Source organism: Bos javanicus, chromosome 25, assembly GCF_032452875.1.
Source record: "Bos javanicus breed banteng chromosome 25, ARS-OSU_banteng_1.0, whole genome shotgun sequence".
Taxonomy (NCBI): domain Eukaryota; kingdom Metazoa; phylum Chordata; class Mammalia; order Artiodactyla; family Bovidae; genus Bos; species Bos javanicus.
Genome location: NC_083892.1, coordinates 27395475 through 27400606, shown reverse-complemented (window position 1 = coordinate 27400606; position 5132 = coordinate 27395475).

Below are 5132 nucleotides of genomic sequence, written 5' to 3'. Positions count from 1 at the left end.
AGGCTCAGTGAGGAAGTACTTGGTTATTTATAGGAAGGCGGGGGCCAAAGACACCTTGGGGAAAAGCCCCCATACTCCCTCCCATTTTACATCCAGGGAGTTGGCTTCCTTGGCTGTCCCAGACCACCCTCCCCTGCCCTTGAGACCCGCTTGATGCCCAGGGTCCTGGGAACTCTCTGGGGCCTCAGGAATCAGGCTGCATGAGTGGAAGAGGCAGGACAGAGGGCTGCAGAAGACCCTCTGCATGGACATGAGCCTGGAGAAGAGCAGACCACTGCCTGGGTACTTGTGGGGGCTGGAGCATGGCTGAGGGTGTTGTTTAAAGAATCAGAGCCCAGGGAGTTCCCTGTGGTCCAGTGGTTAAGACTTCACACTTCAAATGCAGGGAATGAGGATTCGATCCCTGGTTGATGAACCAAGATCCCACATGCTAGGCGGCACGGCTAAAAAATATTTAAAAAAAAAAAAATTTTTTTTAAAGAATAAAGAAGAAGAGCCCAGCAAGAGGAGAATGGACAACCAAACTGGTAAATTCCTACAGAGCACTTACTAGTCAGCAATAAAAGAGAGCAGACCAGAGATATGGGTAACAACATGGGAGGATTTCAACTTTGTCATAAGCAGAAGAAGACAGACACCAGAACTGTATAATATGAATCCTTTTGTAGGAACAGGTGAAATTAATCTAGGAAGCTGGAAATCAGAAGAGTGATGACCTCTCAAGGGGTGGGGATGCCTAACGTGTTAAATTTAACATTCAACACACAATATTTTAACATCTGTTACACTGGGGAGGGGTAAATACATGGGTGGTTGTTACTTTCTCTGTAGGTTTCTCTCTCTCTCTGGTGTGTTTTCATTGAAGTATAGTTGATCTACAATGCTGTGTTACTTTCAGGTATAGCAAAATGATTCAGTTATACATACATAGACATCAATTTTTTTTCAGGTTCTTTTCCCTTATAAGTTATTATGAAATATTGACTATAGTTCCCTATAGTGCTATACAGTAGGTCCTTGTTGGCTGGTTATCTATTTTATATATAGTAGGGTGTTTATGTTAATCCTGAAGTCTTAATTTTATTGCTTCCCCTCCTTTCCCCTTTGGTAACCAAATCTGCGTGTGTGTGTTTGTATTTTGGCCAGGCTGTGTTCTCCGGGAACTGAACTCATGCCTCTGCAGTGAAAGCACCAAATCCTAACCACTCGGTCACCAGGGAACTCCCTGTGTGTGTCTTTAATATTCCACAATAAATGAATATCTCTCAAAAGGTACAATGTATAAAAGCCCAGGAGGAGACCTAGAAGGTTGAAATATGTGACAAAAATCCCTAACTGGGGTATACTATCTCATGTATATATGTGACAGTCATTTGAAGCACTTAAAATGTAGACTAAATGTTGAGTACAGTAGTTCACCCCTCACCCTTGGTTCGATTTCCAAGAAAATATGAAATAAGAAATTTCAGAAATAATTCATATGTTTGAAATTGCACCCTTTTCTGAGTTATGTGACGGGATCTCCTACCATCTACTGCAACCCGCAAAGGACGTGAATCATCAGTGGTCCAGCGTATCTAGCCCATTAGTCACTTATTAATAGTAGCCACCTTGGTTATCAGATTGATGAGGTATCCCAGTGCTTGGGTTCACGTGACCTTTTTTACTAAAAATGGCCCCATTGTGCAAGAGGAGTGATACTGGCGATTCAGATGTGCCGAAGAGAAGCTGTAAAGTACTTTTTTAAGTGAAAAGGTGAACATTCTTGACGAAGTAAAGGAAGAAAAAAAATCATATGCTGAGGCTGCTAAAACCTACAACAAGTACACCTCTTCTACCTGTGAAATTGTGAAAAACGAAAAAAATATTTGTGCTAGTTTTGCTGTCGCACCTCCAGCTGCAAAAATTACGCCCATGGTGCATGGTAAGTCCCTAGTTAGGATGGAAAAGGCTTTTGGAAAATCTCTGCAATTAGGGACTTCCCTGGTGGTCTGGTGGCTAAGACTCCAATGCTCCCAATGCAGGTGGCCCGGGTTTAATCCCTGGTCAGAGAACTGGATCCCACATGCTACAACTAAAGACCTGTTGCAGCCAAATAAATTAATTAAATAAGTAAAAATAATTTTAAAAATTGCTTTACCATTGTGTTTTCTTTATAAAAGCTATGTTTCAAATAAAATGACTCCAAAAGACTTATAGGAAAGAAATTGGTAAGTGCAAACAAACAAAAATATAAGTTCTGTTACCCTAAGAGAAAGCATCGTGTGCTTAGTCCCTCAGTCGTGTCCAACTCTTTTTGAGCCCGTGGACTGTAGCCCAACAGGCTTCTCTGTCCATGGCATTCTCCAGGCAAGAATACTGGAGTGGGTTGCCATTCCCTTCTCCAGAGGATCTTCCTGACCCAGAGATCGAACCCAGGTCTCCTGCATTGCAAGCAGATTCTTTATCTTGTGAGCTGCAGGGAAGTTCTAAGACAAAGCATTAACATGGGACAAAAGTAAGCATGAAGATGAAAAGTATAAGCCACAATAAAGAAATTACACTCACTTTTGCAGGATAAATGACATTGCAGTAAACATTATCACAGGGGATATAAGGCATTAAATCTTGATAATAAGGTATTTTGAGAGATCGAGGGAGACCATATTCACATAACTTTTATTATAACTGTTAAAATTGTTCTTTTTTATTATTAGTTACTGTTGTTAATCTCTGTTTGGATGGCAATTAAATATAGTATTTCATTTGCATCGCATGACAAATGATTAACATCCTCAGTCATAGATGGTACTTATGGGACTTCTCTGGTGGTCCAGCGGTTAAGACTCTGCCTGCCAATGAAGGGGGTGAGGGTTCGATCCCTAGTCAGGGAGCTAAGATCCCACATGCCTCGCTGCCAAAAAATCAAAGTATGAAACAGAAATAATATTGTAAAAAATTCACTAAAGACTTAAAAAATGATCCACATAAAAAAAGACCCTAAAAATAGGGCGGGGCCGGAGCTACCAGGGGTTTGGCGGCCTCACCTGTCCCCATTCACCGGCGGCGACCAGCGGCGGCAAAATTAATTAAAAAAAAACCCTAAAAATAAATAAATAAATGAGTTCTTAGAAACCAGTAACAAAGACATTGCTATTCCAAGAAAAATTAAAAAAAAAAAAAAAAAAAACAGAAGAAAATGAAATAACACAAATGACTAGTGAGGTTTAAGCATGTGTGAAGATGCCTGAGCCGAACAATAACAGAAGAAAAGCAATTTCTTTGTAATATCATACTATCAAAGATTAAAAATCTAATGTTTGGACAGACCCCCATGAACACTGGGGCACAAGATTGATGAGGTCCTGTCCATATAGTGGGGGAAATATTGTTAATCTCTTACTGGGCCTAATTTATAAATTAAACTCTATCACAGATATGTAAAGTGAAAGTGAAAGTCTTTCAGTGTCTGACTCTTTGCAACCTCATGGACTGTAGTCTGCCAGGCTCCTCTGTCCATTGGATTCTCCAGGCAAGAATACTGGAGTGGGTAGTCATTCCCTTCTCCAGGGAATCTTCCCAACCCAGAGACAGAACCCAGGCCTCCCACATTGCAGGCGGATTCTTTACCATCTGAACTACCAGGGAAGCCCAACAAGTATGTAAGTGTAGGAAAAACATACCATACAGGGAGCTCAGAACTCTACAAGGTTGCAGGCAACCATGGGGTTCTTGGAACAGAACCCCCAGGGATATGAGGAATCCTGTAGAGACAATATCAAATAGTTTTCAAAACAAAAATATTAGCTTTATTTACTTGAGCTGACATTTAACAGTCAGAAGAAATTAATTAGATGCTGAGAAGGGCATTGGTGATGCCCTTGTAGGGAATGGGGCTGAAGATCATGAGTGCTGACTTTGAGGCTTGACTGACTTACTTCCTACAAAGATGGTCAAAGCCAAGTTGAGCAATAGCTTTCTCCCTCTTGTGCTGAGGGGTCAGTAACAAACAGCTCCCCGTCATCACTTCTGTGGACCTGGGAACTTCTCTCTGTGTTTGGAACCACAGAAATAATTTAATTTTTTTTAACTTTTTCACATGAATTTATTTATTTCCTTTTGCCTGTGCTGAGTCTTCATTGCTGCTCGAGGGTTTCTCTAGTTGCCATGGGCAGGCTTTTCATTACAGTGACTTTTCTTGCCACAGAGCATGTGCAGGCGCTGTAGTTTAGTTGCCCTGCGCAGCATGTGAAGTCTTCTGGAACCAAGGATCGAACCTGCGTCCTCTGCATGGGCAGGCAGATTCCTAACCACTGCACCACCAAGGAAATCCAAAGATGATTTTTTGACAATTCTCCTCAATCCAAAAATCTAAAGTTCTCTTCATTTCCTCCATCTTCACCACACCTCATGTTTTAGAAACACTCTTGAATGTATCACATTTTAAATGTCACCTTTAATTTCAGACTTGTCTTCACGAGCAAGGCTTGAGGTTAATTGACTGTTCCAGCAACTGTAAAATTTCCAATTTTGCTTCAACTGTATTCTCACTTGTATCAGCAGAAGTCTTGTTTTTCACTCATTTTTAAACAACAATTAGGGCAACTGGCAAAAAGATACTCAAATATTTGTTTGAGTTGCCACCCACACGTTGCCATGGAAGTACTTTCTGCCAAGCCTGATATTGTGGGTGCCAAGATAGTGAGAGATAAAGATAGTTATGTTAATGAGGCAACTTTTGGAAAGCAACTAAATATGGGGGCTGGTAGTCACTGGACCAACCACGTGATTATGGGTTTGGAACTTCCAGCCCCATCCCTCAGCTTCAAGAGGGGATAAGAGCTGGAGATTGAGTTCAATCACCAATGGCTAATGATTTAATCCATCATGTCTATGTAATGAGATGGTGGCTCAGTGGTAAAGAATCTGCCTGCCAATGCAGGGGACTCAAGAGACGTGAGTTCGATCCCTGGGTGGGAAAGATCCCCTGAAGGAGAAAACAGCAACAGCACTCCTGTATTCTTGCCTGGACAATCCCATGGACAGAGGAGCCTGGTGGGCTACAGTCCATGGGATTGCAAAGAATCAGACATGACTGAGCAACTGACCACACAAGTCAGCCGACCACATTAGCCTTCTGCTCAAGCAAGACT